Consider the following 27,548-nt stretch of genomic DNA (forward strand, 5'->3'; position numbering starts at 1 on the left):
TGGGAGACAGTTATGCTTCATACTTTCCCTGCTGTAACCACATTCTCTCAGACTCCAAACAGTCTTGAGGCAGCTGCGACAGGCATCTGTATGAGCCTGTTAATGGGGCAGAATTCATGAGTCCAAAAACTTGGCACATCGTGATTTGGGAAGCCACATAGGTTATGGGAGGGCTGAATCAAAGGTGTGGCCTTTCTGCCCTTTGGGTTATGAGAGTTTTGTTTCAGGCATGGTGGAAGGCACTTCCGGCTCAGGGAGAGAAAAAATTGTTTTTGAAGCAAGTAATATTTACAAATATTCAAATAGTCATAAAAATGCTGTTTTTTGCTTTTCTTTTTTTTTTTTTAATCACCCTGTTATCTTTATTCATTGCTGTAGTTAACTTTAACAACGCCTGGCTAGGGTAAAATACATGAAGTATGGAAACAAGAAGAAAGGCTGAGCTAGGAGAGCAGAGGCACTGGGAGCTAGCCAGTGTTCTCAGGTTGTAAAATAAAATCTCTAGACCAATCGGACACTGGCCTCAGGCCATGGCAGTGATTAAAGCCAGAGCTATAAAAAGTGCTATGGTGGGAATGGTTAGGGGGTTGTAGTGTGTGTGTGAGATGTGTGTGTGTGTGTGTGTGTGTGTGTGTGTGTGTTGGTTTGTCTTCAAAGCAGCTTAACATGAAACATAATTTTCAGTTGGTGTGGAGTCTAAAAATAAAATTAAAGACTCATTTACTTTTGTTTTTTAATTAAGAACTTAAGCAACTTTACAGAAGAAAAGAAGCCTAAGAAGCATTAAGTTCTAAACTAGTTACATCACTCCAAGTTGCCCTGATCTTTGTTCAGATACTTTCATGTATTTTTACACAATTGTAATTCTTGTAGCAGACATATAATTCTGGGTTCGACTTTTTAATGTAAATTTATTTCATATGAACATTTTCATACGTATTTGAACTATATATTTCTCTTTTTTAAAGCTTTTGAGTATTTTGTTACATCAATCTGCCATGATTTGCTTAATCATCTCCGTATTGTTGAGCATATGGGTTGTTTTCGTGGTTTTGTTGTTATAAATGATGCCACTTCCTACATCTTTGTATAACTTCTGTATTTCTTTTTTGCCTTTAGGTTATTTCTTTCCATCATGTTCCCCAAAGTGGCATGATTTAGTCAGTGGATATGAAGTGACTTATCTCAGTATTCTGACTTACAGTGTCATCAGCAATGTAGAAATATACCTGCTTTTCCACATCACTGGATATGCTGATTATTTTACCTGTTGTCTTTCAGCTTCACATCAACCCTTCCATAATCTGCTTTGAAATGCTGGCTGGGCCTAGGAGACTGCAAACCACATTTCCCAGGCTTCCTTTCTAGCTGCTTCCTGTTCGGTTCTACCAATAGAAGATGCCAGCAGAAAATTAGACGGCATTCAAAGGAAAGAGGGGAGAAGTCATAGTTCCTTTTCTTTCTGTTTCTGGCAGTATCTCTAGAGATGACTTCATTTCCGGACGCCCTCTCCCCAGTACTCCAGCCATCCTGTTTACCATTTCCAGTGACACAGTAAGAAGTACAGTCCTATTCTATAGTATTATGGTGTTTCTTCTTCCTTTTTCTACCCTCAGCTGCTTTCTGTCTTTCTGTCCTACTAATCTCAGGGTTACCTACCTTTCCCTGTTTGACCTTTCAGCTCTTTGAACAACATAGTTTTCTGTATTAAATGCTCTCTCTTTGAAATACCTAGCTTGGTTTCTTTCCTAACTAGACTCTGATGTACAAGCTGGGTTTTATCATTCTAATATATTTTTTATTAGGGTAATGTGTATATAATGGCTCCCCAAAGTTTGATTTTTCATTTAAAAAAAATCACTAGTGGAAATGCATTTTCTTAAACTAAAATATTTCACCCATTTGTCATCAATTTAATTGCATGTTTTTAAGAGTAATGATAAAAATCTCTAGTTGACTACATCTATGTACATTATTTCAATACAGTAAATAAATTACTTACATTAAACAGAAAAAATAATAGAACCATAAACATTTCATTAGCAAACATAATTGATTTATAAATTTAAATCTACACTTACGATCTTTATTCAATTTTATTAGCTTATTTTTCTGTTTTAGCAAATATTGTAGTAAGTTTAGTGGTGGCCCCCCAAAATACACATCCATATCCAAATACCTGGAACTTGTGAATGTTACCTTATTTAGAAAAAGGATCTCTGTAGATGCAATTAAATTAAGGATTTAGGGATTAGATCATCTTAGATTATCTGGGTAGGGGCCCTGAATACAATAACAAGTGTCCTTATAAAGAAAGGCAGAGAAAGATTTGTGACAGACAGGAGACTAGAAGATGCCCACAGGAATATGCATTCTCTTCTATTGGAAGTAAACAAGGCCATATGAAGATGGAGGCAGGAACAGGGGTTATGCAGCCACAAGCCAAGAAATGCTTGCAGCCATCAGAAGCTGGAAGTGGTAAGGAAGGATTCTCTGAGTCTTCAGAGGGAGCAGAGAGCATTTGGAGTTCTGGCCTCCATAACTGTGAGAAAGTGAATTTCTGTTATTGTAAGCCATAAAGTTTCTGGTAATTTGTGGCAGTAGCCATAGGAACCTAATGCAAGTATGAAACAATGTCAGTATTTATTGTTGAAAACTATTTTTTGTTTATTCCATTTGTAGTATTCAAAGTATTAACACATTAAAAGGGAAAAGAATCACATAAATATTGCCATTAGGTAATTGGGTTTCAGATACTTCTTTATTTGTATCCATCTCTTATTTAGTATTGGCCCCCACTTTTTTTAGGTGAGATTTGTTACAAGTTGTTCTTGTTCTGTTCTTTTCCACTTTGCTGATGACTGTAATAAGCCTTATAATTAGGCCTGTGTGTCATTCATGTTCAAGGAGAAACAAAACCCATTAGCTTCTTATTGAACCAAGACTCTTACAATTAATTTATCTTTGCCTGTCTGTTTTTTCCTTCCAGACCTTTTTATTTCATTTTTAATCTATTATCCTTTTCTAGTCCTTTATTTTGCTTCTTGTTATATCTGTGATTTCCAATCTAGTTTTTTTTATTTCCTAATTGTAAAAATCCACCAAAGATTCTCCTTGATTATTTCTTCCCCATATTGTTCAAATTTGGAGAACTTTTGTCTGTAACTCATATTTTCCAACTGTGGTAGATATTTATGGTTTGCTTCTCCCTCAGATATTCATTCGGGAATGCAACCTTTTCTAGTGTAGCCTACATATGTCAAGGCAAACTAGCCACCACCGCCTCTAACGGCAGAGATAGGCCAGGATTGACTTAGGCCAATCAGCACATTCCACTTCCCTGTTCAACTGTCCTTGATCTGCAAGTGGACATTGGACCTCAGATGGTCCAATCAAGGTGAGTTTCAGGACTCTTGCTTGGAATGTTGGGACAGGAATGTTCATTCTCTTCTATGGGATATAAACAAGGAAGCACACAGCCCATTTGCAGTTGGTAGCCATGTTACATTGTCAAGAGGAATCAGCACTAAGATGATGAAGCTCGTGCTATACGTAGCTGAGAAGAGGATGGAAAGAGAATGGATCTTTGCTTTACCTATGGCCTTGCCACTTAAGTGAGCCAATATAACACTTTGTTATTGGCTAGTCCTTTAAGCTGAGTTTTCTTTGATTCTAGCCTTAACTGGTGTGTCAAGTAATAATTAATAAGTCATTTTTATTAAGACATGTAAATTTGAGTTTTTGAACAAGAACTATAATACCTGTTACCATTTGTTACCTATTTTGTGCCACTATATTGAAAAGTAGTTATAATCTTTGTTATTAAAAGTACAAGTCGTGTCAAGTGCAGAGGGAGAAAGAATAGCACAGGACACACAGAAGTAACCCATTTCCACAAACAACTTTAAATTGAATAATAGGCACTCTCTCATTCTTAAAATGTCCTTGAGCCACCTCATTGCAGGGAACTTCTGGGGTGCAGGGTGGTCTTTCGTACACATTGCTTTGTGACTTTTGCTATCTTACTGTTTCCTCTTACCTCTTCACCTTAGAAGCAAACACAAATTCCTCTTCCTGTCACACTCAGAGCAGTCTGGCCCTCATCTGTCATGTCTTGCCCTCTAACTCATACTCAGAACCAAAGTTCTCACTTCCTGACCCAATGAGTGTTTTCCCTGTACAGACCTTCTGAAGAGGAATTCTCATGACAGTTATTAAGATAAGTTTCACCTTGGGTTGCAAAGAGGTTAAATCACTTTGCCCGGGGCTCATAGCTAAGAAGAGGAGAACTGGGCTGTGAATGCAGATCTGTCTGTCTAAAGCCCAAGGTATTTTTATCACACCATGGCAACTCTCAATGAATATTAAAGGTTGCTGTGTGACTTCTGAGTCTAGGTTAGAAAAGGCCATGCGGCTTCCCTTGCTCTGGGGAACTCGCTCTGGGAGCCTTCAGCTGCCATATAAGAGACAGTGGCTATGCTGCGGCTGCCATGTGGAGAAATCACATGGAGACAGATGCCTAAGGAGCTCCAGCTCTTCTGGGTCTTCCCAGTCCAGGCACCAGACCCCACGGAGCCACATTCTGACCAGCATGAGGGATCCTGAGTGAGCACTACCTTGCTGAGCCAAGTCAAACCCTAGCTTGTCTTGATATAAAGACACCAAGTTTGGGGTAGTTTGGTACACAGCAATAGATAACTAGGAAAAATGCGCCATTTGTATTCAGTCAATCATGCAGCATGTTCTTTGTCCTTATGGAGCTTACGTTCTAGCAGAAAACGCTGTGAGACTCACTATGACCAGCTTTTAAGCTGCTCTGCCATTTGGTCATCAGCCTTATTTATTGAGAAGAGCCTTATACAGATCACTCTTCTCAAGGGCCTCTGGATTTTATATTTTAATCAATATCTGTAGACTTTGCTTTTGATACATTTGTTATTTTAAGTGACAATATATAGGGCCTTCCTTTTAATGGCGATTTTATCTAACATTTTGATTTTCAACTTCCTGAGTATTTTCTGCCATCTGATTTTTTAATATTAAACTTTTTGTTTTGAGGTCATGCAGTTGTAAGAAATGATACAAAGCTCTCCTATGCGCTTTACCTAGTTTTTCTCAAACAGTGATATCTTGCCAAACTATACGACGTGACCACAAGGATATTGATATTGACATAGTGAAGAAACAGGACATTTCCATCACTACAAGGATCTCTTCTGTTATCCTTTTATAGCCACATTCCCCTTGCCCCCTCCTATTCACGCCATCTCTGACTCCTGGCAACCACTAAGCTGTCCTCCATTTCTATAACTTTGTCATTTCAAGAATGTTATATAAATGGATCATGCAGTATGTAACTTTTCAGAATTGCCTTTTTCTTCATTCAGCATAATCCCCTGCAGCTTCTACCAAGTTGTGTGCACAACAGTTCATTCCTTTCTATTGCTGACTAGTATTCCATGACATAGATGCACCACGGTTTGTTTGACCATCCATCTGTTGAGGATGTCTGGGTTGTTTCCACTTTTTGTCTACTACCAATAAAGCTGTTATAAATATTTGTATATACGTTTATTTTTATTTATTTATTTATTTATTTATTTTTGTATATACGTTTTTGAGTGAACGTAAATCATCATTCCTCTGGAATAAACGTCTAGGAGTACAATTGCTGGGTCTTATGGTAGTCTCACGGTTAGTTTTCTTTTCTTTTTTTTTAAAAGAGATTGCCCAACCATTTTCCAAAGTGGTTGTATCATTTTATATTTCCACCAGCAATGTATGAGTGATCCAGTTTCTCCACATGCCACCTGATTTTGAAATAAGATAAATATAGCTTCCCAGATAAACATTAGGACATTTTTTTTTTTTTTTTCTCCTTTTCGATAACGGTACCAATTCCTTGTCAAGATTTAGGCCTCTAACATCCTGGTTGGCTCCTGAAGGTAGGATGAGAGCGTCGAGAATTAGAAAGAGCAGGAAGAACCTAAGAGGATACCATCCAATTTTAACCCCCAGTGTTGCTGTCGTATTTTTGGTTCCTGACGTCTTGTTTTAACCTGTTTCTATTCTAATTGTATCCGTAATCTCTTTCCCTTCAGGTGGTCTTTTCAAAGGCACTGAAAACCTTGAAGAGTGAGAAGCAATAGATTAGCTGTAAAAGCAAAAAGAGGTTTAGGAAGAGCTTTGAATTCACGGAAAGGTAGCAGGGCTTTAGCTACAGCTCACTAGGAGGTCAAATCAATCTTTACCAAGTAGCTGTTTTTTAGAGCAAATGCTCTAGGTAAGGGGTGACTTCTCTAATGAAGCCCAGTAGTTTAATTTCTCCTGATAATTACATAGTGCCCTATTTTCTCTTAGGCAGACATGACTCCTGTTAAAGCCATTGAAACAGTTAGACGTGACATACATGAAAGTTATAGAGAGCAAACGTTTATATTTAAACATTTCTGCCCTAAATCTAAAATGTTCAGATCTTTAATAGAACTTCTAATTATTGTATTAAAATCCCAAGACTAGTTGAAAAACTAGTCTTCTAGATGGAGGAATCCCGCTTTATGTACATTTTGGCTTGGAAGTAGCTTCTATCTATTCTGCACTGCCCTTTCGTGGAGACACCTCTCTCCCTTCTAGAAAATTCATCATCATCATCAATAGTATCAATATTCCTCCTCTTTTTCTGGATTAGGTTGTCTGATCATCAAAGGGGGACCAGCAAATTGATTTTTGAACAAAACCAAAGTTTCCATTTTGGCTCGGCTCTTCACCCTCTTAAACCAAAAGTTTTGGTGGGTGCTATTCTCTGATTTATATTTCTTCAAATAAATACAAATATAAAACTCCTTTGCAAAGGAGTTTTCAATAGTGCTTGGTCTTACAGAACATATTTATATGAGTGAAGCTCCTAATCTCATGAGTGTTTATCAATACTATTTCACAAAATTGAAAGGATGGTTAGTAATTTAAAATGTAAATAAGATTGTAGTGGCACTTGCAAAGAATCTCAGCAAGAATTTTTTAAAGAAAACATTTCCTTGAAATGAATATATTGTGTATTTAGGAATTTCCATATGTCGATCTGCATAAACTGAGATACACACGTATTGTACATATACTACAATATCCCTCCTTAACACTAACACAGGAAAAAATATAACTCTATAAATGGTTCCTGACTACTGTTTGAGACAAGAACTGCCAATTTACCCCCAGATGAGCCTCTGAGAGTTTAATTGGAGTTATTATGTACTACTAAATCATCTTTAAGGCTCTCTTCCTTTCACATTTGGCAAATGTGGCATTCTGGACTGCTCCAATCAAGCCTTTAGGTTGTTATTCCAACCAAACTGGTCCTAGATAATGGGGAGGGAAAAACACAGTTTGTTGTCTGTTAAATAAAAGTTGGCTTTTGTAGAGCATTTTCTAATTTATTAAGTGCTTGTCACCTTATTTTATTTCATCTTCCCGACAAATGTGTGAGGCGGCAATCCTATGCTGTACTCCTTATTTCACAGATGAGGGAGACAAGGCTCAAAAGGATAAATGAATTGCCAGGAATTACAATTGCCAAAGTCAGAACTGGAGTCCAGATATGACGACTCCTATGTGAGTGCCTTTTTATACAACTTGCTGAGAGGAGAGAAAGCACCACTCCCAGGGTGGAGAATATTAAAATGCATTTGTTATACTCAAAGTTAAACGGCACATTTCTTTTTAAGCCAGCTTAGCCACATTCAACAACATTTATTGGAGGGATTACTACCTGATTATATTACCTCACCCTTCCTGAACATGGGAAATTTCTATATCTCCTTATAGATCATTTCACCATCAGAAGATTGGTCTAAATCTATATTTAAAATGCTAGTCAGATGGCATGCCATCTTAAACCAGATTCTCCCAGGCTTTTAGTTACTCCTACATTCTTATAAGGAAATGTGAACCCCTGAATCTATCTCCCTACTTTCTTTCCTCGGTGGATTCCTTATCGGTTTAAATATTAATAATTCACTGCCTCACCCCTATTGGATGAGTTTCTACAATATTGCCAGGCCATATGCTAGACCTGAAGAGGTGTTTATATGTCCCATTAGATGACTTTTTTAATTTAACTGCCTGGCTAACTGTGCACAACTATGGCTTTCAATATCCCTGGACGAATGTCTGCCATTAGCTCACATCTGACCATGGCACTGGTATGTGTGTGTGACCATGGATCATTACACACGCACGGATTGTGTAGGGGTATGTAATTTCATTGCTTTTCCCAACTGATTTCTACCTATAATCCAACTATTTCAGTATTCCCACGCCTTTAAAAATTCCTTTTCTCCCCAAAATGTTAAAAGGGAAAGGAAGAACGAATGGACCAAAGTAGAATGAATTCTGTAAACATTAAAAGATACTCCAAAGTAGGTGAAAAGTGTTTGTGGGCTGAATTATTTTGAGTCTGGATTCCCTACCTTGCCTTAATTTTTTTTTTTAAGTCCTGTCTCAGTTTTTGTATTTAATTATTACACTGTTTTAAACATTTCACTTCTCACTATGTATTCTATACTACACATACTATATAATAAACACTGGCTATGATCCTAACTTAGGCTTGATTTAAAATAGAAGTACTTAAGAATCTGAGCAAGAGAAAAAGCATTGTAACATGCACAAGCTACATTCTTTTCACGCCTTCCTCAGCCTATTGCCCTGGGATGTAAATTGCACGGTAAAATAACCAGTTTATTTGCTGTTTTCTTGCATTCTACTGAGAAAAGCTACATTGCTGGCAGACTGACAGAAACTTTAAAAATGGAATCCAGTATATGGTATATATGTTTGGGAATGTGTTCAGTATATAATAGTCATGTGATCCATATTTCTTTTTCAGTTCGAATCAACAGAAATGTAATGAGTGAGCTTTTTAAACTTAATGGGATGAGCTGAAATACCCCCAAGAAAAGCAAGAGGTGATTCTTGCTCTCCCCTCCCCCAAAATACAAATAAACCATCACCTAACAACTAACTAAAAACATTTTACATTTTTAAAAGGAAAAGCAGAGTTTAAAAAAAGCATTAAATATCATTTTTTTGAACCTGTGCTCAGCTAATACTTCACATATTTGATGCTTAGAAAACGTTCAAATATTTTCTTACAGACTTGATCTTAATGGGTCCCCTTTTCCCCCCTCATCCATGAATTTTTATTACTTGGTGTTTTTGGCCTTGTCTTCTATAAAATGTACCATTTTCACTCACAGCTTCAGACAGCTTTGATGTTCTTAGTATAACATACTGTATGTAATGTTAGCTGTTTAAAGCTGGAGATCAGATTGTGCATAATAACATATGTAGTTTGGATTATATAAGCACTACAGGAAGAAGGGGAGACAGGGCCCTCTGTGTACAAATTTCAGATTGCTAGCTATATGCCTGTTTCGAATATTAAGCACTCCTAACTAGGCAGTGATGAAGTTACTTCTTTCGTGACTGTGACTTCTGAAACACTGAAGACATTTTTTTCAACTAAAAAGAATCTAAAGACGATTCCAGTAATTAACATATTTACTTTATGTGTTTTTCTACTTGCTACTTAGGGAGCTCTGAGGATAGAGGGGAAAAAATGAATCTCACTGTCTTCAAAACCGAATTTAACTACGCTATTTCATCAAAAACTTGGTGAATATAGCTTAGAAGAGCCCAAGACAGAACGTGATACAAATTGTCGATTTCAGCCATTATACATTTCACCAATTATAAAGAAGTCTGAGGCAGGGAATTAGACCAGTCTATTTCTCCAGGATTGTTTCTTTTATATCTCAATAGTTCAGATTAGTTAAAACTACCATGGAGTTTCTCTTTTTTTCTTTTGTTTATGTCATTCTTTCATCATTAAGGTGGCTGTCTGGCTTTTTCATCTATTGTTGAAAGATTGCTAACTTTTATGCATTTCAAGAGAAGTTAAATAAAATACATTACAGTGTTTTTCAGCAATGAGACATTTCAGAGTGAAGAAATAAGTCAACGGTTTTTCTGGTTTAATAAGTTGATAGTTTACTTTAAATATTTCTGTCTTGCTTTGTTTTAGAACTTCAATGCTGCTGATATGTTTACTGCTCAAATATCAGTGCAGAAATAATCAGGCCTTTGAAACTATGGGTGAAAAATCCAGCAAATTTCAGCATTTTTTATTTACGTAGAGCGATTAGTGTGGCATTTTGCTTCCTGCCCCTTTTCGTAAGAACTTTAAGTATGGACACTCCCCTCCCCGGATATCTTTACATTGGGAAGCTCTGCGTGAGGTTGAAGTTTTTATGGGGGAACTTGTTTAAAACAGTTGTCTTTAAAGGCGGGTTTGCCACAGCAAGGTTAGAGGTTGCCAATAAATCCATTTATAGGAACTTCTGTATTCCCAGTTCCAGACACACCGTTGGGGTGACTCGTGCACAAGTCCCGCAGGCCACACAAGGCACAGCAGTCCTGGTTGATCCTTCGGTGGACAAGGCTGGTCTGGTCTGGTCTAAAGGGCTTTGGGTGTGGAGTGGGCTGAGCCGCCCAACCTGAATAGGAATCCCAGGCTGCCTGGGATTCTTAGGGGAAGCCAGCGAAACCAGGACTCCTGAATCAGTAGGCCCTATCCCGGGTCTCGCTCTGCTGCGGAATAACAAAACATTTTGGGAACTTGGGAATTTCATTCACTCCTACCAGCCAAAACAATAATAGCATCTTTGTATTCTCCCGGCTCCATACCTACTCCTCCCGCGGATAAAAGCCCGTCGTTAGCCTTCGGTAGATGTAGCACAGACAGCACAGGGCCAGCCTGGAGCTGTCAGAGGAGGCTGTAGACACCGGGCCCCGGGGACACCAGGGCAATCTCCGGTCCCTAAACGTCCCCAATTCGCTCTGGCGAAAGAAAGACACAGCAGGCAGGCGAGAGATGCTCCTTACACCTTCGATTACCTTAGCACATTCTTGCCCAGAAAGTGAGTGTTTAAGTGTGTGTGTGTGTGTGTGTGTGTGTGTGTGTGTAGTTAAGTGAGGCAGAGAAAATTCAAGACAGTCACACAAGTCACCCTAAAGAATCCAATAAAACTTCAGCTTTGTAAATTGTTCCCATATGTCCTTCTCGGTTGTTTTTAAAAAGCAGCAAGGAGGGGAGGCCGGGTCACTTCACTGATTTTAAAGAGACTGAAAAAAAGACTATCACCCATCTTGATCCAGTCCGGGAGTGGCTCAAGCTCAGACTCGAGGGACTAGCCCCCTTGAGGAAAGCTGGAGACCTGGCCGGGAGAGACGGAGCAGGGGGGCGCCGGGCCTGAACCCCGCGGAAAGTTCGAGCGCCGCGATTCAACGGGTCCCGGGAGCCGCGGCAGCCCAGGGCGGGGAGGGGTGCGGGAGGCGCGGCCCGGGCCCGCGCGCGAGAGGAAGGTGCCTTCGGGAACACGCGCAAGGGCGGGGATTCGGGCTGCCAATGAGGCCCTGGTGTGGGCCGTGCGAGGCGGGGGGACGGGCGGGATCGCAGCCTTTGCTGTGGCAGCTGCAGCAGCAGCGGCCGCCTCGGAAGCGGGAGGAGAGGCAGCCGCGGAGCGCCGAGCTGGCCGCACCCGGAGGCCCAGCCCTGGGGGTGGGGAATCGCGCCGAGGAGCTGGAAACTTTCCCAGCAGGTAACTCCCGCCGCCCTGGCGCCACAGCAGGCCTCTGTGCGCCCGGGGCACGGCCAGATGCAGAGGAGCAGAGGGGAGGAGAGGGTCCTGGGGAGGAGGAGAGGGTGATGGGGAGAGTGGAAAGGCATGTGGGAAAGTTTCTGGATCCTCCCCCGCCCCCCACTGGGTACACCAAGGAGCTTTCCGGGGATAGGAACAGACATGTTGGGCACCCCGGGCCTTGGTCCTGGCGTCTCTGGAGAGTCTGCGCCTTCCCTTCGCCATCCCCTCCTAGCTGTACCGAACCGGCCCCCGGCGGAGCTGGGATTCGAGGGCACCCAGGACGCACCACCCCCCGGCCTCCTCGCCCCCTTTCTCGCCTCCTCTGTAGCCCTCGGGCTTGGCAAGGGCTTGGGCTACGCCTGGTACCTGGGGCGGGGGAGACGAGGGAGAGGCGCTTCCAGCACCGCGGAGTCCAGGGTGACCCCCGCGTGTAGGGGAGCACGGATCGCGAAGTTGCTGGGTGAACTTAAGCCAGGGAGGGTGATGTCGTAATACCCCAGTCTGGGCTGAAAGTCTATTGCTTCGCTTGGAAGAACATTGCAATGAGCATATCCATGTTCCTTTGGGGGTGGGGGGTGAGCCAGGTAGGATTAGGTATTGAGGGGAGCTGAGAAAGACGAGAATTGTATCAAAATTGTGAATCCCCCTGTTGTTTGGAGAGTGGTCACTTTGAGAGTACTTATGTCAGGGCGCACTGTCTTCCTGAAGGACTTTGGGGTGCAGGCGAACAATGCTGGGGGTGTGCGGGGCTCCCGGCTTTGGCGCGGCAGCTTTCCGGAACGGCTGGCTAGGAAGGAAGCCCTAGGCATTGTGTGTTGTGTTTGCAGGCAGAAATGTCTCTGGACAAGCGTTCTCAAAACTTACTTGACTTATTGTACAAGGCTCCGGGAGGAAATGCGGCGGTGGCCAGGTAGAAATAAGGCGCCGCGGCCAGGGAGTCGGAGGACGCGGGGCTGAGAGACTGTAGTCTTCCCCTCTCAACTGCCTCCAGGCCACTCGCGGCAGCCCCAGCTCCCCATGCCTGGAGTGATGGGACTCGTCGCGGTAGCGCTGTTCCCTGTTGGAGTCATCTCGGAGAGGTTAGGAGGGCACCTTCATCTTGAACTTGACCCGAGTTGCAGCGCCGTCTGGGCGGGTTACAAGGTAAAGAGGAGCTGAATCTTCCCGTGGGATGGGCCTCCAGCTCTGGCACAGAAAGGAAGTGCCTGGTTCAAGATCTATTGAGGAAAGGGCTTAGGATCGCTGAGGTCCCTAACTCTGGAAATACCAGACCACCAGACTGCAGAAGTTAATGTGTTTGAAGGCGGTAGGAATGGGAGAGGAAAAGAGAAACCTGGTTAGTTGGTACAGAGAGTTGGTGTTTCTCTGTAGTGGAAATGAAGGGAGTCTGCATCTCTGCTTTCACCAGATCGGCTGCTCTCTCTGTTTTTCCTTCCTGGGTCATCTTTATTCCTGCCAGGCTGGCACTCCTGGGATGGGGGGAGGGGAAGGAGAAGAAAGCAGTTGTGAAGCTTCTCTGGCTAGCTTGGAGGTATTCCCATGCCTGGATTTTAACAGCTGCTTCTTGATTGCTGGGAATGAAAGAATTTATGAGGGACTGAGAGATGTTCATTATAGTAGTAGTATGAATGTTTTACTCATTTAAGCTACTTAAGGATCTCACGAGGGACCTTCTCTAGAGTATGCCATTTTCTGCAAAGTTTGTGTCAGCCAGAATGCTTGGTGATTGTCAGTGAGAATGCATGGTAAATCTATCCTGGCAGAATTAAGACGAAAAGTATGCAGGAGAAAAGGAAATACGGTATCTGACATCCTTCAGGACTTCCTCCCAGGGTTGGTCCTGTCACCTGCCAAGTGAACTCGGTCCAGGCTTCCGCACTGTTGTGATTTGACAATAAGGGATGGGAAATAGTGTCATCGATTTTAATGGAGGCAGGAAAGTCCAGAATTAAGTTTAAAGCTCCCTTTCATGGCCCTGTCTCTCAGCTGGGTTGCCACAAACAACTTTTGCGGGGACTTGGAAGCTATGGTTTTCCTGCTTTCTTGGTTTAACCACCAGAATGTCCAAATTATCATAATTTATGTCCACTGTGGAACTAAAACATAACTGATTCATAGTCAGCCCTTTTCTGCTTCCCATAACAGCCTGTAGAAAAAAGAACATTTTTGTCTCTTTAACCACACACAATTTCTTTGGTGCCATAGTGGGTTTTTGATACTGGGTGATTGAGGACACAGTTTTAAAGGCAATGGAATCATCTCCATTAACTGTCCATTTTTAGGTGACATCCCTTTCTAAATTGCTGATTAATTCTTTATCTCCCAGGGAACATTAAAACCAGTATCCCTGGGCTAGTAGAACTGTAATCCATATTATAACGATGCCTGCCCATGTAGCTGGAGGTTAGTGTTATGTCAATGTTTCCGTTAGACTTTTCTAACCCAATTGTAAAGGTTTTGTTGGGGTTGGGTTGAAAGTAGGCTGTGAGTCTCATAGCCAGAGAAATGGCTTTATTTTTCTCTTTCCGAGGAAAAGTTTAGTTTAAATTTTAAGTTACAGGAGTAAAGTTTACAAAAGCAAAATAACGCAGAGGATTTATACGGATATGTAGATGTTCCTCGACTTAACGATGGGGTTACGTCCCGATAAACCCAACATAGGTGGAAAATATCACAAGTCAAAAATTCGTTTAATACTCCTAACCTACCGAACATGCACATCATAGCTTAGCCTAGCCTACCTTATATGTGCTCAGAACACTTACATTAGCCTACAGTTGAGCAAACTCATCTAACAGAAAGCCTATTTTAGAATAAATTGCTGAATATCTCATGTAATTTATTATATGTATCACTTTCACACCATCATAACGTCAAGAAAATTGTAAGTCGAACCATCATAAGACTGGGACCATGTGTGTGTGTTTGTGTCTGTTTGTCTTTCTCTCTCTCTCTGTCTCTGTCTCTGTCTCTTTCTCTGGGGAGGGATATGTTTTAGTCCTAGGATAGTTTTGTTTTGAACTGTCTAAATACATATTTCATTGGTGGAAAACTAGAATCTCTCCCTAAGCCCCCACCAGTTTACAAAAGTGTTTCCTGTGAAAGGCTCTTAAGCCTTTCTGGCCCTTGATTTTCTCAACATTATCATCCCTAAAATGCAATTACCTTTCAACCCTAAAGTTCTATGACTCTCCAAGAGTTTGAGAAATGCAGGCATTCTGGAGTCAGTGCTATAATATTAGAACAGTACTTTGGGGTTTATAAAGGGCTTTACTTACATATTTCATCCCTGAACCCTCAATTCAGTAAACTGAGGTGGGGCAACTTAGATCCATTTGCTCAATAGCATCTATAAATGGTGGAGTTTAACTTGAACCTAGGTCTTCTGATTCTCCCTATTCCTCCACTGTACCTTTCTTTATTCAGGGCATCGACCTGTGAATTGGCTAAAACCTGACAAACAGACTAATGTTAACATGTTGTAGTTTCCTACAGTATTTCATGTATGGGTTACTCTGGTTTTAGAACCCCAGCGTTAATATCTATGCTTTTATGTCAACCATTAAAAACAGTTCACTGATAATGGTAATAAAACTTTCTCCCATCACAGAGTTCAGAAATACATATATCTCAAACTAATCATTTGTTTATTCTCAACTTCTATTTTATTAAGTAAGCTTCAGGGTAAAGTGTAATTTGTAATCTGGACTAGCACCCCAGACAGCATTCTTGAGGAAATCACTTCTCAAATTTGTATGTCTTTTTAAAAATAAGAAATATACATATTATTTGCCTTTCATCTTATCTTTCAGTTTAATTTACAAAGCCTGGATGAATGTCTCTTTTTTGGTGTTACCCTTTTTGGGTTCTTTTTACTGATATCTGGATAAATCAGGTTTTGCAGCACTGTGTGGGCTAAGTAAATTCTTCCCTTATAGTACTATTGGTTTAATGGTAAAGAAATAGTAGGTTGCAGGTGACCCATTTTCACTAAATGTTTGCAGGGTTCTAAATGTTTGTCCTGTGTCCTGCTTGCCTACTTAAGAGCACTGAGTACAACTTGACACTCGTGTGGAAGCTGGTATAGATTTTCTTTAAAAGGTTCTTCATAAAATTCTGTGCTAAACTGTAAGCTCTTTTATGTCTTAGCAGACCATCCATTTTCAGCTTTGTAAACTTATTCTAAATATTAAGCAGTAGTGTCTCAGCTGCATGAAGAGGATGTGTCAATCAGTGCCGACTGTCTGACGGACTGATGGTAACAGCTGCCATTGCTCTGTGTGTGAGGAAAGAGATTCACGAAGCAGTATTTGCTAATGAGGGTGGGAGACTTTGTTATCCATGTACCAGAAAGGGATGAGAGCAGCAAAGCTGAAGAAGAACTTCCAGTTTTTTCTTATCAGAGAATGGATTTTGAATGACAAGGGGATTTTTGGTAAAGAAGCCTGTGGGGGACATTATCTTGTGGAGTGAAAGGGGTTCTGGTTTGGCTGGCTGTGTCACTGAGGATGGTTGCCCTTCCAGGGTAGATGTTGTCTTTAGGAGCTCCTGCAGGTATGTGTGATCAAGGAGAATATTCTGGAAAGAAGAATCCCATAGGCAAGAATATCAAGGACAAGAAAAGTGTTGCAGAAGGATGGTATCGTCCCTGGATTTTAGCACAGGTTTTCCCACTACCACAGGGGAAATTTAGTAAAAATCTTCCAGCACCGTTGTATATAGATGTGAACCCAGGATGTTCACCCATGTAGCCCAGAGCCAATGACTCACCACCTTCCCTGCCCCACCCCAGCACATCTAGGGTTACTTGCCCATCATGAACAGTGGCTTTATTACCTCTGGGAGTCAGGGTGGGGTGGGGCAGTTTCTAAGAAACACTTGGCTATGACCTTTTCATGCATACGTAGTAATGCAAAAACAGGGTCCTATATTATATGTGCTTCTGGAGAAATCTGAAAAAGATTCGATGTACAAGGGTGTGTGCAATATATTTGCACAGTTTAGAGTACAGTATATCCTTACATAATGTGCTTTTTTCCCCTGTCCTATCAGTGCATTCTTCTTTGGCATTATTTTAATTGCTGTTTAGTAAGTTTGTTACATACATTACTATAATGTATTTAGCCAGTCCATTCTTTACATTTAAATGTGTTGGAAAGAAATATCTCTTAGGCTAGCAGAGCCCTTTGGCTCAGATGTGATTTCCTCATCATTAAATCTCAAGACCCAGCTCAGAACCCAGTACACAGGGGTACCTGGCTGCTGGTAGCTTCATAACCTCACATCTTCAAGAAACTGACTCTTTGCTTTTAGTTCCAATTTGGGGAAACCCTGGAGAGAACCTGATTGGACTCATGCCAACCAACGGAGAGGTATGGTTGGCAGTCCCCATGAGACCCACAAGATGTGATTATGGGGAGACAAAACGTCCCACAAAGAAAGGGGTTATTGTTAATGGAAGAGGGAAGGATCTGGGTAAACAAAATACAGGATGTTTCTATTGTAGGATATGTTTCCAAAAGTGGAATTGCTGTTCATAACAACATACCAATATGCCAAAGGGTATGGACATTTTTAATGTTCCTGTGTCATACACTCCACAGTGTTGAGAGTAGTAGATGTTTTCACATTGTGTGGGGATTTGAATCGCTGTGTTTATAGGCACTAGTGTAACAGAGTATTGAATTACTGCAAAAAACTCGGGAGGTGGTCATTATTCCCATGTAACTCATTATACACGCCTCTTTCTGCCATGCTTTATACTAAATTACTTGGGATTAGTAGCATCAATTATTAATGTTTATTGAGTGCTTGCTGACTCTGATGTTTGAATTTAAAAAACATCTGTGGAAATGAAACTGTAGTGTTTTCTTCCCTCATTGTTCTACATAAATAGAGTGCTATGGCAGGGATGGTTTGTTGTCCATGCCACCGCATTCCCCATCCTGCTCCCCTTTCCTCCTTGTGGCTTACACAGACAACTGTTTATTTTCTCGGGATTCAGAGCTGGGTTCAGCTAGATGGTTCTTCTGCCTGTGCCTAGGCTCACTCATGCTCTGTTGGTTACATGATTTACTGCAGGGGCCATTGCTGTAATAATTTACCACCTTATTCGATAACATAATCCTGCTTTTGATTTTCCACCGGCTGTGTACCGCATGGTAAGTTGGGTGTGTGTCTCCTTCCCCGGGGAGTGAATCCTGATTAAAGCAGTTTAACTTTAGGAATGCCATTCCTGTTTCTGTTGACTGGTTAATGACTAGATATGTGATACTATTGGGTCTCACCATATTGGGAATCTACGGTTGTCAGCAAAATAGAACAGATTGACTGTCTGAGGCTCACAGAGTACAAACATGGAAGGTGCCTAAGACGACAGTGACTTTTTTAGCTGCTGAATTAACCAACCCTAGAACCACTGTGACTTTCTCAAGTGAGAAAAGAAGTCTCATTATTGTTTGAGACAGTGATCTCCAAAGTGGAGTGTACTAGATCATCCAGTATGGGAGGAAGAAAATATTAAAACTTTATCTAAACAAAAATTAAGCTTTATTAATATTTAATAGATGGGTCGATGTTGGTTGGTATATATGAAAGTCTTCTGTTACTTAGATGATTTGTGGTCACTCAAGGGAAGAGTGGGGCATTGTACAACCTGGTGGCATTGGCAATAGTACCTTCATTCTTTTTCTTGCCTTTGGTGGACTCTATCCATGTAAATGGATTTATGGATTATGTTACCTAGTTTTAAATAAACTGACTTCCATAAAAATTGGCACATGGCTTAAACAGATTCTTGCAAAGAAATTGTAATGAAATAGTGTAAGTATATAGGAACAAGAAAATGTCTTATTTGGAGATTAGGAAATGAATTTTAAATCAAATTTAATAGGAAGTTGGTATAAAAATTGTATATGGGTTTGTATAAATAAATAAAAACAATAATACTGTTTGAATTGTTCTCATCCTTTAACAAGTTTTTTAAATCAATTAAATTTTTTTCAATTACAGTTGATATTCAGTATTATTTTATATTAATTTCAGATGTACAGCATAGTGGTTAAATGTTTGTATAATTTACAAAGTGATCCCACTGATTAGTCTAGTACCCACCTGGCACTATACATAGTTATTGTAACATTATCAACTATATTCTCTATGTTGTGCTTTACATCCCCATGACTATTGTGTACCTACAATTTGTACTTCTTAACCCCTTCATCTTTTTCACCCAGGCTCTCAACCCCCTCCCATCTGGCAACCATCAGTTTGTTCTCTGTATCTTTGAGTCTGTTTCTATTTTGTGTGTTCATTTATTTGGTTCTTTAGATTCCACATGTAAATGAGATCATATGGTGTTTGTCTTTCTCTGTCTTATTTCACTTAACATAATTAATACCTTCTCGGTCCATCCATGTTGTCGCAAATGGTAAGATTTCATTTTTTTTTATGGCTGAGTAATATTCCATTGTATATATGTACCACATCTTCTTTATCTGATTGTCTATTGGTCCATATTTGGCTATTGTAAATAGTACTGCAGTGAACATAGGGACGCATATATCTTTTTGAATTAGTGTTTTATATTTCTTCAGATAAATACCCAGAAGTAGAATTGCTGGATTATAAAGTAGCTTTAAAAAGTTCTCAAGGAATGTTTATAATGTACTCACTTCATTAGTATAGACGTGTAATTCATAACTCTAGTGTTTTAATTGTGTAAGTTATATACAACTTATAGCATAGTGGGAGTACATATTTAATTTTTTACTGTTCATGCTGCATGAGCAAAACAGTTTTAAGACCACAGTGTAAAGTCATTTATAATCACTTACTTTTGTTATTTGCAGCTGAAAAGACCATAGCTGATTCAAGGACAGATAAGAGCAGTAGCTGTCCCCTTTTTATTCATAGCTTTCAAGACTTTCCGTGATATGGTTCATGATATGGTTCGTGACTGTCTTTTCCAGACCCAGTTGTCCTCTCTGTGCCTCTGTAAATGCCACTGAGCTCCTGCTCATTCTATAACTGTCACGTACTATGTGTGAATTTTGCCTCTGAGGCGCCTGTTCTCCCCTTCCTCACCACTGAAATTTTCATTGTCCTTCAAGGCCTAACTCAAATAAATAATGTTTTATTTATTTATCTGATTTCCCCCTTCTGCATTTAAATGTTTCCTTCTACTTAACCCCCCTAGCACATTGCTTGTACATTCATTATAATGTTTCACTCTTTTTGCCTTTTATTATTAAGTTGTCCACCTCTTTGCTTTGCCTGTAGATTGTAGACTTCTTGATGGTAGGGGTCCTGTCTTGCCTTGGTCACTTTTTTAAATTGCTTTTTTGCCCTTCTGAGAGAAAGGGAGGGAGACAGAGAACCCACAATTGTTAAACATGACTCTATGCCAGTTCCTGTGGGAGGTTTCGCTCCCCTCCAGCCCTTGACAGCCTTGGGAGGTAGAGAGCTTCATGTACACGTGAGGGAGCTGAGGGCAAGGCACACACATGGCCAAGACAGGAGGATTCAGGATCCAAATCTGGTCATGTTTATTCCAAGGCTGCTTGGTCTGTCCTCACGCGTGTTGCCTGCAGTTACACATTGTCCTTTTTCTCATGTGGGATCACTGACATGGGTGAAAATGGGAAGCTCCTTGGGATGATAGTGCAAAAACATTACTGGACATTCCTAGGCAGGTGCAGTGAGTTCACAGGAGAGTCTTCTGTCCTAGTGGAGTGACAGGAAAGGCCTGGAGGATGAGATCTATGAAGATCTAAATGCCTGTGGACAGTTAGCTGTCTGCAAATACCACCAAGCACAGTCTTGGGAGATAGACCTCAGTGGTGGGGTCTGGCTTGAGCATCCCTGTTGGGAGACAGGAGCGTCCCTGTTGCACGCCACATTGCTCAGCTGAATCAAATTATTTATGCCGATATTCTCTCCATGGTAAGGATAATTGAGGGTTGACAAGTTGTCAGCTTTCAAGTTGCGCCATGTTAAATATATGTTATCATGATGGAAAACAGACATCTCTCCAGGGTTTTAAGGGTCAAATGACAGAATGTATATGAAAGGGTTATGAATGTAAATTGCTTTCCAGATGCAAGGGAGACATCAAATTTGATTGTTTCCTTGTAGTAGTGACTTCTAGCTCAGATTTCTTTGTTAGCCATTTTTGTCTTCTTTTAAGAGTATTTCCAAAGTTTTAAAGTGTTCAGGCTCTTAAATGGCCTAGGATGCAGTTTTTCTCAAACAACAACAACAAAAAGAAACCAAAAACCCAACCAGATATTCGTTGAAAGCTTGCTATAAAACTTTTAGCCATGGAGTCTGTAGAATGTGTGATAAGGTAAATCTGTCCTGGGATCTAGTTTTTCAAGTACCCAAAGGACCCATGTATAAGAATGGGACCACTTCTGGTGCATAAAGATGGAAATACGGGGAATTTGAGGTAAATTATTGGAAACCCTTAAGTACCACCTGAAAGACTATTAAAGAGTTTTGATTTCAGGTTTTTGTTTTGTTTTGTGTTTTGTTACTGGGAAGTCTGTAACTTATTTCAAGGAGTCTTTGGAGAGCGTTAGGGAAACCATTGAAAAATCTCAAGGTTTTGAAAGTGGGAAATAGGTGTGGTTTGACAACTTGGATGAATTTGAAATCTATTCTGTTGTAGATTTCCAAGAAAATAGATTTGAATAAGTAAAATATAACCGCACTTGAGGGAATTTTGCAGTGGCATTTTCATATTATAGAAAGAGTCCTACTTAAAATTAAAACATGTTAGCATATAAAGCATCTATTTCTTTATAGATGCAAAAATAAAAAAGTTACAAATAGATACAATTGTGAATTTTTTATTATTCAGAGTTCTTGAAGCATGTATGGACTCAGAGAGCCTTACCTCTCAGAGTGACCTATGTAGATAAAACAATAATTCCCAAAATGGGTTCCATGGGAAACTGCTTCTCAGGAAATTAATAGATGTTATGAAGGGAAAGTTCTATGTTCAAATAAGTAGCAAAATCTAGGCTAACCGAAGTAAAACAGGTAATTTTGCTTTTAATTGCAGGACTTTTGAGCACAATTATTTCTAATGTTCATTCTGAATCTCTTTGAAGGGAAACAGGGTATTTAGTATTTCTCAAATGCACTGAACTGTAGAAACATTTTTGCAAAACATCTTTGGGCCTGAGAACAATGTTGGGTTGTTTAATTTGCTGAAGTATTTTAAAGGATATCCCATCATATAATTTCACCTGACAAACTTCAGTATGCATTTCTAACTAAGGACTTAAAAAAAATCACTACTCATTATCACTTTTAATAAAATTAACAGTAATTTCTTAATATCTCTACTTGTCCCCCAAATGTCATTTGTCACCATTTTTGTTTTTTGGAACAAGGATTCAATCAAGGTTCACATAGTGCACTGCGGGTTGTTGTTTTTGTCCCTTTAGTCTTTTTAAACGTAGAAAAATACTATCTCACCACCCGTTCCCCCCACCCCCTCACCCCGACTTTTAGAATAGAAGTGAAAGGATGTCCCATATTTTGAGTTTGTTTCTTTGTGGTGTTGTTTACCTTGTCCCTTTGCCTCCTGTATTTCCTATAAACTAGAAGTTACATCTAAAGGCATGTTTAGATTCAGGTTAAATATTTTTGGTAAGAATAGGTTCTAGACTATGCTTTGCCCCCTCTCCTCTTACTTGGAAGAGACATTAGTTTAGCAATTCATAAGTAGCTTTTTTTTTAATATAAAGAAATAATGGCTTAGCGTATGTTTGGAAATTAATTTTATTAGTATATCAAGGGGATGCAAGTTTAATTTATCCCACTTGTGGTTGGAACATGGTGGTGTTTTGAATAGTTGGCCTGGTTAAATGGATATACGTTTTCGGTATATTTTAAGACTATGAACCACATGCCTCTTGGGTAAAATGGCTTGGTGTTAAACATTTTTCGTGGTTGAATTTGATTCAGAATGACAGGGTACCTGAATTGTAATGGTAGAACATTATTCCATAAAGATTTATTTCTAAGCACATTCATTTAGGAATATGCATTAATTCTACTTCTATTTGATAAGGTTTAGCAGAATATTTTTTCTGATAAATGCTTATGCTAATTTGAAATATACCCATAAATCTAAGTACACCCTCAAGGTAATAATTTCTTTTCTTTTTAAAAACTTTAAAAAATTTTTCATTTACAATTGACATGCAATATGATATTAGTTTCAGGTGTACAACATAATGATTGAGTATTTATATAACTTATGAAGTGACTCAGGGTGATAATTTCATACGTATGTTGTCTTGGAAACTCAGACATGTAAATAAAAGTTCTTGTCATAGCTGACTTTGCTAACTTAATTTGCTATTTAATTTTTTCCCTCTTGATATCCGTCCAATTGCTTGTTGTATGTCTGGGAAAAAAACAAACTTAAAGCAATTTTGTGAGTCTTAATGAAGAATAACATGGTATATATAAAGTAGCTTTGTGTGATGAATGGCAGCCATCCTGGGTAGTTCCCAGCGCATTCTTACATTTATTTTAATCCCTTAGCAGACAAGAACAGTTACATACATTAAAAATTGCCTGATTTGAATAATAAGGTGTCTTGGACAGAATAGGTACTTTGTAACTAGAGTGGTACACTAAAAATATACATACACACACTCCTTTTTTCTCCTTCCCTTTTAAAAATACAAATATATAGAATATAGTGAAAAAAGCATGATCTTTGAAGCCAGATGGACTGTGGTTTTGTGTGTAACTCTGTGCAGTTTACTTGACCTCTGTTTCTTTGTTTGTAACATGGGGTAGTAATTCCTGTTTCACAGGGTTACAGGGTTTTTGTCAAGACTAAAGGTGAGAACCTATATAAACCCCTGCCCACCATGCTTGGCTCAAAGGTGGCAAAAACACGTACTCTTTCTTCTCCTTTAAACCATATGTGTATTTTAAACCTCAACTTTCTGGATCAGTAGTTGAATGGAAGTTTTTGTTTGTTCTGAGTATTTTTGAAACTGCTAATTTTAAGGTACTTGTTACAGAAGTCCAGATAAGTACTTGATTTCAAGATTATCTGTATAGTTAGTTGCTTGTACTAAAACAATTAGATGTTTATATGAAATGTTTTGAACAAATCGAGTGGGACAGTTTTAGATGGTAATAGATAGAGGAAAAGGAATCAGAGAAGAAAGGATATTTTATTATTGGCATGAGGATATTGCCAACAAACTGTCTGGTTTTAATGAAAAGGAGTATTTTAATAATCTATCGACTTAATATGTCTGTGAGAACATGAGACTCCACAGACTTCAGTAGAGTTTTGTTTGAGTGTGGTTTAGAGTATTAAACTTTTTTATTTAGATGGAGTAAGTCTGTCACTTACACTTGTCATATGTGTGTTTGTGAATGGGTCTGCCGCCAACCAGGACAGCTGGCTTCCTACACAGGAGAGGAGTCCGTGCTTTCCCCACAGGGGGCTCCCATCCTCACAGTGGAGGGGGAGGGGAGCATTCTCCATACTTTGTGCCCTTCCTGTTCAAGACTCACGCAAAGGGAGAAGGAATATATCCTGAGTTTTGAACAGGAGAAGTCAAGGAACCATTTGGAGGCTGCTTATGTAGACATTTATGGGCCTGGCCTTGGCATTTATGGGTAAACAAGAAGTGTTCCCCTCTATCAGTTGTCCCCAAATGTCAGGACCTGTGGCTGTTATTGGCTTGTACCAGAAAAGTTCTCAAGGAGACAAGGGTTTACACTACTCTGCCCGCATAGTACCTATTCTCTGAGGATAGACTTGCGTTCAGCTGCACTTGAGCTTTTTACACTTTTTCCCTACCATTGAGCAACAGTTTGTTTATCCCTTCCTTTCTGAAATGTTTTGTTTACCCAAGAGGGACCTCTTAAACTGTCCAGCTCCACCTATCATCAGTCAAATCAGGAGGAATCAAGGTGTGTGATTTTCCCCTCCAGTCATGGAAAAATGAGGAGATACCATTTCTAGAGGGATAGTGATTGCATTCTGAAAATTCCGATGGAAGTGTTAAAGACATTTCACCTTCAAAGGGCTTGTTTTGCTTCCTTCATTAAGAGCGGCAGTCTTAGCTACCTCAACGAATATTATATCCTTATGAGTTTTAGAAGTAAAAAGTTACCATGAAGGTGTTAACTGTTTGACAAATTAGGAACTGTTTTCATTTGTCAAGGGGTGGTGTGGAAGTCTTGCATTAATTTTTCCAACAAATATTTCTTGAGGGCTGTCATTGTGCTCTTCTGAGTTTGAAGCCAGCTCTGTGTCTCAGTCTGAGGTGACAAGTGTATGCATAGTACACATGTTAGAGAGACACATGTGTGGCAGGAGAGGAGAGGAGAGGAAGGGGAGGAGGATGGAGAGGGGCTGAGGGGGGCTGGGGGGAGCTTCAGGGAGGAGCCCTTTGCCACGTGGGGAAGAGGGTGAGGGGCTTTCTGTGAAGGGCGCACCATGAGCAGCGGCTGGGAGGCATGAAAACACAAGTCATGTTTGGGGTGTTGTTACTAGAACAGATGGTGCTTGGCATTTGGGTGCAGTGGCAGGGAGGAGAGAGCCAGATTGCAAAAGGACTTGCATGGCAGGCTAAAAAGTATGGATTTGATCCTTTAAAGCAAACGATAGCTGTCAAAGGTTTTAAAGCAGGGAGATGATGTAATCAGAGCTGTGTGCTGGAGAAAAGCATTGGCAGTGGTGGTGTGGAGAGATTGGCATGGGGACAGATGGGCGGCAGGGCTCTCTGCTATGAGGCTTTTGAAGTAGGTCAGGTGAGTGATGATGTTTGAGCCTGAGTTAGTGGGAGGAAGGGAACGAATGTTAGTTGAATACCTTTTGTTGTGAATTTGGTGTGCATTAGCTCATGTAAACTAAGCAAAAAAAACTTTTCATAGAGTGGTATTGTCGTCATCCTCATGTTGCAGAGAAGGAAATGGGCTCACAGTCACCTGAGTCACCCAAGATTTGAACTCAGATTGACAGTCCTGTGCTTTTAGAACAGACAGAGGGAGAACCCAAGGAAAGCTGTGCATGGGAGATGATTTTTGAGGTGGAATGGGAGCTTCTTCCAGAACAGAAAGGAATACAGCAGGTCCTCGAATAACATTGTTTTGTTCAAGGTCGTTTCATTATAACATTGATGTGGTGCAATGAGATGCTTTAGAAAGTTAACTCTTGTTTGTATCAATTAGCCTGTGGTAAAACTGGTTTCCTTATACATTGTTTCGCTTAACGTCCCAGAACCTATGGATGATGTTAAGCGAGGAATTACTGTACTTGACAGCTGACTGGAGGTAGAGAGCAATGGCTGTATCCAGGTGGGGCAGCAAGGTGTGGACAAGTAACTGATGAATGATACAAGTAACTGAGAACTCTTTCAGGAGGGGAGAGGCAAGATTAGGGCCCCCCCTGGGATACCCAGTGGGAAATGCCCAGTAGGCACTTGGAAATTTTGTTCTTGGAGCGACATTCCAGCTTCCCTGTAGAAACTCCTTTAAGTCCTCTGGGTAGGTTTGGGGTAGAACTTCTGTAGGAGGGAATGGTTAACTAGCCCCTATCCCTGTAGCCCCTAGTCCTAAATGGTATTTATTGCACATCAGAATTACCCAGGGCACTTTGAACACACATTTGCAGGCCCTGCCCATAGGAGCTGGTTTACTGGGGTTTGGCAATCTGCATCTATATCAAGATCCTGGGTTGAGCAAGGTAGGTTATAATGGGCTCATGCTTTTGGGAATGTGTGGCTCTGAATGGCTTAGGCTGTCTTTTAATTTCACTTCTTTCAGGGAGATTTGGATAGCTTCTTAAACAATATGATGTTGACCTCTGGTAAAAAGTAACATCTAGGAAAACTGCTTGTTTTTTAGGAATTTATATACATTCATATTTAATTCTGCCAAGGATGCTTTTTAGTTATTTGTATTAATGCTCCAAAGTAGGAAGTCCTGAAAATTAGGTTTGTCTTTATATTTTAAGTGGACCTTTGGCAAGAGGTTTCTAGTGAAATTAGACTCTGAGTATTCTTCTTGCTTATGAAAAAGAGGTTGAAAGAGGGAACCTAGGATATGGAGAGTGGGGTGTAATGCCCTGGGTTCTTGGTTTGCCCAGGAAGGGCCTAGGTTATCACAGATTAAAAGTCACTCTATGGGGATCTAATCTACAACATGGTGACTCTTAATTAGCAATACTATGTTATATTTTTGAAACTTAGGAAAGTAGAACTTAAATGTTATCACTACATGCACACAAATGGTCATTATGTGATGGGATGGTGATGGATGGGATGGTTATACCCTAACTATGGTAATCATTTTGCAATATATACAATATATACTGAAAAGTACTCAACTCTTTGAAATCTGGGTTTTCAACCCAATCAACCAAGCAGTTATTAGACCATTTGCTTGTTATTAGTCATTGACTGCAGCCTAGGTCCCTCTCCCCTTCCTCTCGGTCAATTGTGTCTTTTGAAAATTGAGATATAATTGACATGTAACATTATATTAGTTTCAGGTGTACAACATAATGATTCGATATTTGTATATATTGCCAAATGGTCACCACACTAAGTCTAGTTAACATCCATCACCACACAGTTATAAATGTTTTTTGCCTTGTGATGAGAACTTGTAAGATTTACTTTCTAAGCAACTTTCAAGTACACAATACACTATTGTTAACCATAGTCGCCATGTTGTACATTACATTCTCAGGACTTATTTATTTTATAACCGGAAATTTGTACCTTATTACCCCCTTCACCCATTTAACCCTCCCCCCCACCCCGCACACACACACACAAGTTGTGTCTTTCTTGGGTA

The 27,548-nt window shown here is 40.1% G+C and overlaps 1 protein-coding gene across 3 annotated transcripts in view; it reads left to right on the forward strand.

Annotated features, from left to right (window-relative positions):
• The first annotated feature begins 11,518 nt into the window (after positions 1 to 11,518).
• TANC1 (tetratricopeptide repeat, ankyrin repeat and coiled-coil containing 1) overlaps positions 11,519 to 27,548 on the forward strand; it is a 217,317-nt gene continuing 201,287 nt past the window's right edge. Inside the window, exon 1 of one of the 3 annotated variants that reach the window (XM_019727214.2) lies at positions 11,519 to 11,654. The gene's annotated coding sequence lies outside the window, so the exon portion shown is untranslated. Of the gene's footprint in view, positions 11,655 to 12,500; positions 12,840 to 27,548 lie in introns of those variants that run through there. The other 2 variants (XM_074336821.1, XM_019727215.2) reach the window with 2 other exon arrangements.

This window comes from Rhinolophus sinicus, linkage group LG01 (assembly GCF_036562045.2).
Source record: "Rhinolophus sinicus isolate RSC01 linkage group LG01, ASM3656204v1, whole genome shotgun sequence".
Classification (NCBI taxonomy): Eukaryota; Metazoa; Chordata; class Mammalia; order Chiroptera; family Rhinolophidae; genus Rhinolophus; species Rhinolophus sinicus.